General features: G+C 38.2%; 1 protein-coding gene across 4 annotated transcripts in view; it reads right to left on the bottom strand.

Moving 5' to 3' along the window:
- The window catches only part of CEP112 (centrosomal protein 112), a 430,862-nt gene that overhangs the window by 65,191 nt on the left and 351,591 nt on the right, over positions 1 to 14,080 (bottom strand). The window lies entirely within an intron of this gene.

Below are 14,080 nucleotides of genomic sequence, written 5' to 3'. Positions count from 1 at the left end.
TATTTAGGCCGGGTGCGGTGCCTCACACCTGTAATCCTAGCACTCTGGGAGGCCGAGGCAGGCGGATTGCTCAAGGTCAGGAGTTTGAAACCAGCCTGAGCAAGAGTGAGACCCCGTCTCTACTATAAATAGAAAGAAATTAATTGGCCAACTAATATATATAGAAAAAATTAGCCGGGCATGGTGGCGCATGCCTGTAGTCCCAACTACTCGGAAGGCTGAGGCAGAAGGATTGCTTGAGCCCAGGAGTTTGAGGTTGCTGTGAGCTAGGCTGATGCCATGGCACTCACTCTAGCCTGGGCAACAAAGCGAGACTCTGTCTCAAAAAAAAATTATATACAAGAAAACAGTGCTATATTTAGGCAATCAAAACAGTCTACTGGTTGACGTTGAGGGTACGTATAGGGTACAATGGAAGGTGAGGGTTAGGTAGGTTAGAAGAGCTGTTTGGGCAGTGGGGAAGAGCTGAAAGCTTATGAGAAGGGAGTTATATGATGAGGTCTATATAGATATGTGGCTGTTTTACCTGCAATTAGGTAATACAAGAAGCAGCTGCATCAGAGGGCCAAGGAGACCCAGGAAGAGTCCAGGAGAGAAGCAATAAGTATTGATATAAAGTGGATTAGGGTAATGGTAACAGAGAGGAAAGGATTAATGTAAGGCATAGGAACAACTCATACAATGCAGGAAGCAGGGAAGAGAAAAAGGCAACTGAAACTCTCAGTACCATTTGCATCAGAAGTAAAAAGAGTTGGGAGGAAATGTTAATATGTTGGGTCCTAGATGCCAAGAGATCATCTGTCTAGCACTGTCTATACAGTCTGGAACTTGAGGGGAAACTGACTTGAGGAGTCAGGTGTTTAAAGTTGGGATTGTTCTGCAGAGAAATTAGAGTTGAAATTGTAGAAGCGAATGCATTTGCTAATAGAGAAAGAATAGAGAAAAAACATCCTAGAATTTTGGGGCAGAATTTATATTTAGGGCCCTAATGAGAAAAAAGAGCCAGTGAATGTAACCATAGAATAAATTTTAAGTGTAGGGTGAAATCTTGGGTGAACGTTCAGGAGGTAGTTATCTGAACTGACTGCTGCTCGGGGGAGTTCAGGGTGGGGAAGCGGGCTTTCGTGATTGACATCATCCTTACCATAATCATCAACATAACCACCATGATAATAACGACAGTACTGCAGTACTACCATTACTATTGCTGATACTGAAAATATGTAGGAAGAAGTTCATCACTCCTAAAAATATGGTTTCTTTTACATTTTAAAATTTATATTTCAATAGATTTGGGGGTATAAGTAGTTTTTGGTTACATGGATGAATTGTATAGTGGTAGTATGTGGGGTGTTAGTGTACCTGTCACCTGAATAGTGTACATTGCATCCCATAGGTAGTTTTTCTTCCCTCAATCCCCCCAACCCTCCCTCCTTCTGAGTCTCCAATGTCCACAGCACCAGTCTGTATGCTCCTACATAGCCAGAGCTTAGCTCCCACTTATAAGTGAAAACATGTGGTATTTGGTTTTCCATTCCTGCATTACTTCACTTAGGATATAATGACCTCCAGTTCCATTCAACTTGCTATGAAAGACATTTATGGCAGAGTAGTATTCCATGGTTTATGTATACAATATTTTCTTTATCCACTCCTTGGCTGATGGGCATTTAGGTTGATTCTATATATTTGCCATTGTGAATTGTGCTGTGATAAACACATGATTGCAGGTGTCTTTTTGATACAATGATTTCTTTTCTGAATGTGGTTTTATTGGTATATAGATGTAAATGACAAATCCATTTCTTCATTCAACAAAAATGTACTGAGTGTTTACTATTTGCCGAATGCCAACCTAGGCACTGGGTATAAAACAAAGAATAAGAATGAATGCACAGTGGGTGAGAAAGCAGAAAGAATAGGCACAGACCTACTCTTTTAAGAATGTGGTGGCTGAAAGGTTGAGAGGGAAAGTAGACTAGCAGGGAATGAGGTGGGGTTACTTGGAGTCAACTCAAAGTTTGTTTTTAGGAAAAAATCTGACTCTGAAAAAGATTATTTAACCTTTATGTGTCTGAAATATTATATTGTGCTAATTGCACCATGAGACTCATCCACCATTTATAATAATGTTTCTGTTGGAAAATGTGCTCAGAGTTTCCATCTGGGATGCAAGGAACACACCTTTCCCTCCAACAGTTTTGGTAGTGTAATCAATTCAAAATGTGGGGGTAATGATGAAAATAAGAAAGAGAACTCTGAGACTTTAAGGAAAAAACCAATTAGGGAGCATGATGCCATTCAGGGGCATTTCAGGGGATGTTGGGATTCTGAGGACCTTGGTGATGTGCTGGGGCAAGAGAGCTACAGGAACAGAAGACCAGAAGTCATGCTTTCTTTGATCAAAGGACTAGATTCTAGAAATTACTTATTATTGCCATCACCTTTAAATAAAAAATTTCATTTTGGACCTTTAGAAGACAGGAGTCTCTAAACAATGGTGCCAACAATTCAAACCTGAACACATTCTCAGCTGCAATAAAATTTATATTTACATGTTCCATTTTTTAAAATTCCTAGAAAAATGCTAACCCTTACAACTGAGCTCTTATTGGGAAATAGAATTTTCTCAGCTAAATAAATCTGTATAGGACTTGTAACTACATCATACTTAAAAGTCTCTGCTATGAATTTAAAAACTCGCCTTGCCCTCTGAAACTGTCATGGGGCCTCAGGCAAGTGGCTGGATGGATAGTATACAGCACACATGTACTCTCTTTAATCTAGAATGATCTCACAGACACAAAAACAAGTCAGTCCCAGAAGAAGGAGAAGAATTCCAAAAAGACACTAGAAATAGAATAAAAACAAGGTCTTAGAATTTATTTGCTAATTTTCAGAAATGTCACATCATGGCCCCTGTCCTCAATTTTTATCTTTTCTTTTAATTAGCAGTTTTGTCCTCTAGCTCTTAAATCCCAGCTCTTACTCCTGGTTCTAGGACTTAGCCTAAGGGCAGATATCTCAGGGTACATGTTCTCACTCAGCATTTTCCAGCACAGTAGGTCTACTTTATGGATGTTATATAATAAATACAAATCACTGCTTTGCAAAATTTTTTCTCAATTCCTTTTTTCTACATTTTCTCAGCTTTCGAGTTTTAATTTTCCTGCATACTATTTCTTAGAAAGCTAGCAGCTACAGAGTTTGTGTCCAAGTGAAGGCATGGGTGGCTTAAGGTGAAAATGTTTAAAAGGGTCCCTGACTTCTTGGCCAGGAAAAAATGAGAGAAATAAAAGCAAAGCCAACTAAACTGTCTTGTCCACTGACAATCACTTAAGGTGACAAGCTTAATCTTTAAAAACCAAATGGAGCAAAAAACCACTAAAAAAATCCTATAAATATTTTTTTCTGACAACTTTTCTCTATTAATATAAAATTTGACTCATCTCTTCAACTATACATATGTGACTAAGCAAAGGCACTGGGGTATAAACATGATATTTTGGTATGTCTTAACTGGAAGTTGCATTTACTATTTTGATTTCAATCAAATATTTACTATTTTTCTGCAGAATATAATCAATGATTAAGTTTTTGCAAAGTGCCTCCTTCAACTCCTCCCATTACGATACCCTCTTTACACAAGCCCCTTAATTTTAACGTCTATTTCAGTAGAAGTTAAACAAATATGTATTAAATTATATTGACTTTATTTGGGGAAGGTTTAGTTTAGTTTTCTTCTTTTTTTGCTATATTTGTTTATGCTTATTGATGCAATCAAAGGAATTTTTATGTCATGAAATAATATAGCCCCAACACAATGAAAGAAAAACTTGGATGAACATCATAAGGAGAAAGGAAAGGGAAATCGAACTTTGCAGACCTTCTAGATAGTTTAGGGACTGACAGTTGAGAAGGGACAGACCAGAAAATGTTTTTATCTTGGGGAAAGCTTATAAGTGTGGTTGTTCCCTTAGTCTCAAAAATTTTGTCAGTTGTTTCCACATGAAAAATTCAGAGACCACCATAAATAATTTCCCTCAGAGGTAGACAGAAAGAGGAAGAAAAGAAGAGTAGTAGCAAGATCAGTCTGAGAATTTATCCCACAACATGGAAAGTGCAGGAGCTTGGGATGCTTAAGAAGTTAAGCATATGTTTTCTCTACATATGTGTTGCCATATCATTTAAAATAGAAAGTGCTTTTTTAAAGAAACTCTATTTTAATTGTTCACTACCTTTCACATAAAAGTGGACACTAGGCCTGGGTTGATCTGGGTGTGAACACCAGAAACTGTGCTCTGCAGTGAATGACCCTTGGAAGGTTCAGGGCAGCAACAGCAACCACCAGGTCTGTGCTACAACAGGAAAACCAGAGCACAGGAGGAGAATCAAGAATGGAACGTAAGGACTGGGAACGGTGGCTCAAGCCTGTAATCCCAGCACTTGGGGAGGGCAAGGCAGGAGGACTATTTATTGGAGGTCAGAAGTTCAAGACCAGCAATAGACAAATCAGCCAGGCATGGTGGCTGGTGCCTATAGTCCCAGCTGCTTGGGCTGAGGCAGGAGGATCACTTGAGCTTGAGCCCGAGAGTTTGAGGTTGCAGTGAACTATGATGATGCCACTGCATGCTAGCCAGGGAGACAGAGTAAGACCCTGTCTCCAGAAACAAGCAAACAAACAAAATCAAAAACAAAAAGAATGGAACATAAGAACATAAGCCAGTCTCAGGAGGCTGGAATAGTCAAGGGAATCCTTCCAGAGATGAGACATCTAAGAGGAAACCTCTGGGATGAGGTGGAGATGGCCAGGGGAAAGGGAAGAAGAAAAGCTGAAGATAGGAGGAAGCTCATACTATTTAAAGAGTTTTTAAAAGATCAGCAACAGTGGAGTGTGGGGAGCCCCGAGGGAAGAGGCACAAGAGGACTGAGGAAGGCAGGGTGGTCAGGAAAGCCTTGTGAGTCTTGTTAGCACATCAGGACTGTGGCGACCCCACGACGTACAGCTCACTCAGGATGTGGTTTGGAGGAGGGAGAGGAAGGGGCCAAGCCTATGGGTGGGTCAGATGGTCAGACACCGCCATGAGTTGCATTTAGGAACACAAGAACAACAGCAGGTTGAAGGGGGTTCAGATGGTAATTTCCATTTTGGACATGAACAGTTTCAGGTTTCAGGAGAACATGTCAAGATCTGTGTAGATACCCAGGGAGCTTTCAGAATGGTCTACAATGCAGTATGATCTGAAAGACATAGGCTAGAGATAGAGTTGCCAGTTGTCAGAATATAGGTGGTAGTGGGTGAGACTGCTTAAGTGAGACTATAGAGCCTAATGAGAAAAGGAAGCCTGGAACACCCCCGCCCCGCCAGGTGCAACAGGGTTTGAGGGCAAGAGAGAGACAAAGAGGGGCCATAGGGTGACCAGGAGGAGCTGTCAGAGGCAGAGAGCATTCCAGTGCATCAGAGGCTGCATGGGAGCCAAACTGGTACAGAGGGTCCAGTGGATTCAGCAACAAGGATGTCACTGGCAAGCCAGAGAGTAGTTTCTATGGAGTGAAGGGGACAGGAGTAATAAGAAATGAGTAAGAATGGAGTATAGACAGAAGCTAGAAGGGAATGGGATTAAGTGATTTATTTAAATTGGTTACATTTGAACATATCTCAACACTTATTGGATAGGATCTTTTTTTGTAATTTAACAATTATGTACAATATATGTAAGACCTATTAAGTAGTAGACACTATTCTAATGCTTTTCAAGCATCAATTTATATAATTATCACAATCCTTAGGAGAAAAGTTTTATTGTCACTTTCATTTAGGAAATAAGGAAACTGATACACAGAGAGGTTAAACAACTTGTTTGATGTCACATCGTTTCTAAATGGTGGAACCAGGATTTGAACCCATAGTCTGGCTCCAGAATCCATGTTATTAAGTTCTGTAAATCTCTTTAATGCAAGACATGCAACATAATCTTAAGAGGAAACTTTAAGCCTGGAGAAAAATGAAAAAGTGGCAACATTAAAAAGATTGGGTTTCAGGTAACACTTCATAGTTTGGCAAACACTGAAAATTACTCAAAGAAACACAGAGCTTGTCATCTTCATCCCACTGTACTAGTGTCCTTCTGAAAATAAAGAATGTTGCTGTATCAACCCCGTTTATTTATACACTGATCATTTGACATCATAGAAATAAAGTTATTTGAACTAAATGGATTCTCAAAATAACTGGTTTCCTCTTAGAAAACAAATTCCTCAGGCTTTTTGCAAATCAGTCTTGGCATAAGTGTCTTTGCTGAACCTCCACATCTGTGAGGCTGCAAGAGATCATTATTGATCAACATTTCCTTTCTTTGGAATGCTCTTTAAAGTGTTTAGAAAGTTGCCTTTTCAAACCATAACCTCTTTTCTAAACTGGCCTTGAACATTGTTTCCAAAGACAACCAGAGATAATTTTAAAAAATCACTGCAAACAACCTAAGCCAGCTACTGAAGGAAAGCAACATTTCTTAGGCAATCCACATGAGAAACGGCTGAGCCCCACTCTAAAAGCCAAGGGAAGTTCTGCTCAAGTCACAAGGAAGCATGGTAGATTGTAAGAAAGACATTCCATCTATTTTGGCAGCTTACATATAGTTTAAACTAAAAAGTAAAATATCTGCACTTTCATGTACATTTGACTACATGGAGTATGAGGGAAAGACCAAAGACTTGAGAGTCCTGGGTGTGAGACTTGGCATTGCCAATAGCTGCCAATAAAAAGAACCAGGCACTTCCTCTCAGGTGGGCTCACGGTTTTCATTTGTGAAATGCAGGACACGGGTGGGAAGAGTGGGAGGTCAGTGGGGCCAATTTTCTACGATTCTTTTCAACTTTAAGATTCCATTAATCAGTGAAATAACGTGGAACTGTGATTTTAGCGTATATAAAAGGAAACCGATTCACATGAATCCACTATATATTTGATACTTTGCTCATTAAGCTTTGTTAAGCATAAAGGAAGAATGGATAAGGACATGACGTTTGAGAACAGAGAAATGGTGAGCCTAAGTGGAAAACTGCCATCTTGAAGGAAAAAAGAAAATCAGAACAAATCCAAACTAGAGAAAATATGACATAGGATCTGACAGATAAGACTGATATTGGACGTGATCAGAGCTGAGGATCAGTTTTAATAAGAAAGCATTAGACCAAGAAGCAAAAAGGCAGACTTGTTAGCAGCAAGGCTAATGCAGGGGCCACAACAAAGTCATCACATGGCAGAATATCCATTGTCTTGCTGGGAGCGATTTTAGGACTAGCATACATCTTTGGCTTCTCCAAATAAGCACATATATGTAGTATTTGACCTATCACCATGTAGCACGTTCAAAGAAGAAAATACATGCAGTCAGATTTAGAACACAAACCATCTTGTAAGGTTAACAATACACTTGTTCTGTACCCTAACGGGAGTCTAAACTGTAGTCCTTCCCATGGTAGACATGAACTTGCTATGAGGTGCTATTGATTAACGATACCAAAGAAAAAATTAGGCCAAACTCCAGAGATTTTGTAAACAAGAATTTGCTGATGCTATTTAAAAAAAATGTAATTAGATAAGCCAGCTTGGAAAATAGGGAGGAAAGTAAATATATTTCTCTGAGGAGCCCCAGTATTTGGTAAGATTTTGAAATAGTTTTTTAAGCAACAATGAAATACTACTGAAAAAAATGATTCACTGCATAAAAACTGGCAGTACAGCTGAGGTCTGGTAAGAGTTGCACAGGAAGCCAAGTTTACTGGGAGGAACCTGACAAGAACTCAGTTCTCCAGATGAGGAAATACAGACTAACATTACTTTTGAATTTGGAATGAATCTGCCACTAGGAATGGCAAGAATATAAAAGATGGAAAGAAAGCAATTGGGAAGAAAAGAAAAAATAATGCTTGTTTCTAAGAATGCTGCTGCTTTGTTTTATGAACTAGTCTATTTGTTTTGGCTCCAACTAAACTCAAGAATGTTTCTGCATATTTTACAGTGTAGTTTATAGACATCAAAGGAACAATCTCCCCTTTCATCATTATTTACACATAAAAATAATGCAATTTGTGGTACATGTAAGATGTTACTTCTTAAAAAGCTCTCGAGTCTAATTTATTAATTGCTTGAGATTTAAAGTTAAACAAGGGTAAGATGCAAATCATCTGTTACTCTGAAATATTTTACCACCAAATCTTGTTTTATTAATGAGATGTTGAACAGCCACATGAATATTTATTTAGGTGGTTAGAGGGCTTTATGAGGAATCCTGCAGCAAGTGACAGAGACATAAAAGCAAAAGGGTTCTGCTTCTCTTGAAAAATGGGGGCTGTTTCTTTGTTTTTAATTCTGCTTTTTCCTCTATGTTTCCAACATTAAAGCATTCCTGTAACCCACCAACCACCTCAGCTCTCTTTTGCTCTGAATCTTTAGTTTTAGCTGCTACTAATGCTGCTGTAATAGCAATAGCCTCCTATTGACAACTCTGGAAATAACATTTTGGTCTTTTTGGATGGCAGGACAGCATCACATTAATTTTTCCAATTATGTACATTTGAGAAACACAATACATGTACAACACCAGGTTTATTTTGCTTAATTTGTTGATTTTGATTCAGTTCCTTAGGAACTGTATAATCCACCATGCTATATTATATGTTAAAATTTCCTTATCCCACAAATCCCCTACAAATAATTCTATATAAATGTAAAACAGAATGAGCTAGAAATGTCTTAAAATTTTTCCATGATTTATAAGGTACACTATGCAGAATCAGGCATGATAATACAACTGTTTATTCATAGCTTCACTTTTTTCTCACTAATATATAATAATTATTAGAAAATATAGACATATAATATATGCATATATATATTCATTCTTTTTTGGAAAAGTATGAAGTCTGTCTGGAAAGTATCAGCCATGTAATATGAAAAACATAACATGAAATGCTTGGATACTTTCTGGACAGACCTAGTACACACACATACAACACACACACACATCCTTACATTCCATTTTCTTTTTTAAAAGTACACAAATGTCTCAATGTATACACGCAAAAGATCAGTAAAATAGAGTTAGAAAGACTTCTGAAGTCAGGTGTTAAAGTTCTGTAGTGACAAAGATGATCAAAGTCCACCAATAGGCTGGCTCTCAGCCCGGGCCTGTTTCAAGGGCTCTTCTTGCCCTTTCAATCTAGCCCCTTCCCGTTGCCCACTGCACAGCCCCTTCTGCTACCCTCAAGGCTGCCCACCTTGTCTTTGCAGACACCTTCAAGCTCTATTCCTCAGGCTCTGAAATAACCCCCTCCCCCTCTTCTTCCCTCCCCCCTTCCTCCTTCAAATACCACTTCCCAGTCCTTCAAGTGAAGTGATCTCAGCTAATTGTTAGGAAGAAAGTCTCTGATTAAAGTTTCACATTAGAGTGTGAATTACTTCAAGTGGTTTAATATGTTAACACATCAAGGCTGTCTGTATCTTAAGAGAGGAATTTGTTAACCTAAAGACTTAGATATTTAACTGCAGATTTTTGGCGGGTAAGGTGTGAGGGTCCCTACTTCTTTTAACACCAAGGTTGGTGCTGATGTGTTTAAGGCTGCCTTAAAAACATGCAATAACAGGTATAAGATGTTTAATAACTAAGGCTTATATTCTTTAAATCAATCATGTCTTTATGTTTGAGTGCCTAGCATTGTGGGTGCTATGCAGAAACCTGAAGTATGAGATATGAAATAATAAAAGAGTCGTTAAGCCTTAATAACAGGACTTGATGCAAGTGTAAGGTCCCCAGGGACTGCAGCAGCCAGAGAAGCTGGCCTTGGGATGGTAGAAGGTAGGCTTTGGGATGGCCTTGCTGGCACTTGGCAAGTCTGAGGGATGAAGAGGCTGCCCTGGAGAGGAAGGCGCACTGTGAGAAAGGATGGGTGAAGCAACCATGAGCTCTTACAGGGGACAGTGTGGACAGTAAGAAGACCAGCTTACACAGAACAGAATGAGCGTGTCAAAGAATAGTGAGAAGACTGCACGGGCTCTGAAAGCCAGGCAGAAGAGTTTGATTGTAATGTTACAAGCGCCCCTTTAAATTTAATCATGTGACACCGTAAGAAATCCTGCAAAGAGATTGCACATACCTGCACATATACCCATGGGATAAATTCCTGTCAGAGAAACTGCCGGGCCAAAGGTCATGTGCATTTAAAATGTTGGTAGATATGACCACACTGCCCTCCAAAGAGGCTGCACTGGTTTATACTCCCAGAAATAGTGCATGAAAAGACTGCCTGTTTCCTCATACCTTAATCATGGAGTATGTTTTAAAATTCAAAATTTATGCTAAACAGGTGGCAGTCAGGCCCTTTAAAACTTTGTAATTTTGATTTACATTTCTTTAATTATGGGTAGGATTAAGCATATTTTTCATATGTTTGCTGGGCATTGATGTTTTGTCTGTGAATTCTGTGTTCATATTCTTTGCTCTTTTTTGTCCACTGGGTTGTTAATCTTTTCCTATTGATTTCTAAGCACTCTTTGTAAGGCAGGGAAATCATAGTGAGTTAAGATTTCTCTGGCACAGTTTTTCACACTGGACTGGAGCTAAGAGACTTTTGGCAGGGACATCCACTGAGAGGAGGCTGTTTTAAATCAATCTCAAGTTGAGAAGGGCTCTGAATAGGGTCATATCAAAGGAATAAGAAATACATTCAAGGATGCTGGAGATAGACTTGAGATAAATTGGGATGAAGGAAAGAAAGAACAAAGATGAACTCAAAGTTTCTAACAGGAAACAGAAAGATTGGGGGTAAGCCCGATAGGCTGCAAAGAAGAGCCAATTTAGAAGGGAAGATAATAATTCAATGTTGTAGTTTCTGACTTTGAAATAGTAGTGCATCTCCAAAAGAAGATGATTTTCAGGCAGTGTAAGGTACAGAACCTGACTGGGAATCAGGCTGGGGCTTGTAAGGATCATCGCTGCAGAAGTGACATCTAAAGTCACAGAGGAGATGAGCTCACCATGGAAAGGCAAAGGAGAAGCGAAGCCCAGACATAAACTTGAGGACTATTCACTAGGAGGAAGAGAGATCAGCAGAAGAGACAAGTAAAATAAGTCTGTAAGCCAAGAGAAAAGTGAGTTTCTAGATCAAGGGTTGGCAAACTATAGCCAACAGGCCAAATCCAGCACCTAGCCTGTTTTAGTAAATAAAGTTTTATTGGAACATAGCCATGCACATTTGTTGACATACTGTCTTTGGCTGCTTTCATCCACAATAGGTTGCAACTGAGACTGCACAGCTTAACATTTCACTATCTGGCTCTTTATACAAAAAGTTTGACAACTCCTGTTCTAGAAGGAAAACTATTTGTCAATATAGTCAAATACTGCTTGGCGTTAAAGGATGAATAGAATTTGGAGAAGAAGTAATAGGTTACTTTGTAAACTTTCTGTAGTATGTTGGGATTGCAAAGGCACTTTAAAAGAATGGATGGAAGAGTTGAATCATACACACATCATAAAAAGAGCAAGAGGTTGGTTGGGCTAGAAAGAGTTGCAAGAGGGATAATAGAATATGGTCTATCCACCTGTCTAACCACACACCCCTTGTGATGAAAAGGTTGAGCTTAACCATGATCATGGGAACTGGAAGTCAGTTTCAACAAGAAAGTGGGAGAAGGGAATTGTTGTAGTAATGGTACTTGGGTAAATGTTTAAAAACTGGCTTGTGAAAAATAAGAATTTGTAGCAGATGTACCAACTTCTATAGCATACATATTGCAGAATTCCTGACAATGTAAAAATTCAGCTTGCTCAAGCCAGTACATGCTGGCTAAACCACACATACCCCTGACTATACATGTACACCTGGATGTTGCTGTTATCAGTGACGAAGCTGAGGATTAGTAAAACAAGGCTAAAGTGTTGAATTCTTCTACAAATAAATCCTGGGAAGCAAGAGATATTATTGTGATAGTTCATGAGAAGAGATATAAACTTCAAGACTGATAAATGGTTAAGAAAGGTTTGTCAAGTCATCAGAGGTTGAACTAGAAACCCAGCTTCTGTAAGAGAAATTGTGCAATTAAATCAAGACATCACAAAATTATTTAATAAAATTAAGTTATCGATCATTATCAAGTTTTCCATTAAGTAGGATTCTATATAACCCAGTGCTTCTGAATACACATGTATGTAAATCATGGGGATAGTGTTCTGAGAAATGTGTCATTAGGCAACTCCGTCATTGTGTGAACATCACAGAGTGTACCTACATAAATCTAGATGGGATAGCCCACTACATACCTATGCTATATGATATAGCCTATTGCTCTTAGGCTACAAACCTATACAGCAGGTCACTGTACTGACTACTGCAGGCAAGTGTAACACGATGGTAAGTTTTTGTATATCTAAACATAGATAGACTGTATCAAAGATACAGTAAAAATACAGTAGAAAAGATAAAAAACGGTACACTTGTATACGGGCACTTACCATGAATGGAGCTTACAGGAGTGGAAGTTGCTCTGGGTGAGTCAGTGAGTAAGTGGTGAGTGACGTAAAGCCTAGGACATTACTGTACACTACTGTAGACTTTTTAACACTTTACACTTAGGCTACACTAAATTTATAAAAAATGTCCCTCTTCAATAATAAATTAACCTTAGCCTACTGTATTATATTTACTTTATAAACTAAATTGTTTTAACTTTTTGACTCTTTTGTAATAACAGTTTAAAACACAAACATTGCATGGCTGTACAAAATATTTTCTTTCTTTATATCCTTATTCTATAAGTTTTATACTATTAAAATTTTTTTTATTTTTACTTAAAAAAATTTTTTTTGTTAAAAACTAAGACAAAAACACACACATTATCCTAGGCCTACCCAGAGTGAGGATCATTAAGAAGTCACTAGGTGATAGGAAGTTTTCATAATTTGTTCCATTACAGTCTTATGGGACCACTGTTAGATGTGTGGTCTGTCACTGACCAAAATGTTATGTAGCACATGACTGTATATACACATACATAGTATATACATAGTGATCATTCAATAATTTTGGTTATTGAGGCTTACATTTATATTTTTCAGTGATAATTATGCTCATTACTGACTTTGAACTATCTGGTACAGCTTAGAATTATTAAAGATTAAAAATTTCCAAATAGTTATAAAGATTTTTAAATATAAAAAAACATAAATTATCAATATATATTCCAACAGTTGATTAACCAAAGTACTTCATTTTTGGACCACACCATAATTAACCATATATAGTCACCTAGTGACTTCCAAAGAATAAAACCGACCTAGCATTGGTGAAGGGGAATCTGCATTCTTTGTATTTCACCTGCATTCTTTTAATCAGTCACTCTCTCACTCAAAAATTCATATATTTTCTCATCAAACCTTAATTGATTCTTTAGTACATATAAGGCAATACTCCAGGGGCTAAAAATATTTTAGTCTTTGAAGGATTTTGTCCACTGAACAAAGAATCTTTTCGACTAGTTTTTAAATAAGAAAAAATTGGCAAAGGAGAGAGCTGGTGGCAAGGTATGGCATGAAATAACTTCTGAGGAAGAACTGTTCATTTCTTCTGGGCTCCTTTATTGTTATTGCTTCTCCTTGCTCTAGGAAGCAAGGTCATAATTTGCTGCCACACTGTATCCAAGCTTATCTTCCAGAGCATTCTTCCTGGAAAATGGCACTTACGCTATTTTATGCATAGTAGCATAAAAAGCTTTATGCTACTATGACTGAATGGCTCTGTCTTCCTTTCTGAGTGAGCAGGCAAGCCTTCTTGGGTGGGATGGCAAATACATTTCTATTCTTAGCATTATTAATTCTAATTCAGGAGGGCACAAAGAAAATGCCACTTTCCTCTGTGCCCTTAGGACGTGCATGCAGGGGAGACAAGAATTAAATAATGAAACAGGTCCCAAACAAAGCCATTTGATGCTAGGCATTGAGATTTCTTTCTGTTTCTCAATGCTACTAAAACCCCACAATGAGGTTTGTAATTTTATTCTTTGGGAAATTGATTCCTGTAA

Source organism: Microcebus murinus, chromosome 18 (assembly GCF_040939455.1).
Source record: "Microcebus murinus isolate Inina chromosome 18, M.murinus_Inina_mat1.0, whole genome shotgun sequence".
In the NCBI taxonomy this organism is placed as follows: domain Eukaryota; kingdom Metazoa; phylum Chordata; class Mammalia; order Primates; family Cheirogaleidae; genus Microcebus; species Microcebus murinus.
Note: the sequence above shows the minus strand (reverse complement) of the source record. Positions and strands in the feature narration are given on the sequence as shown.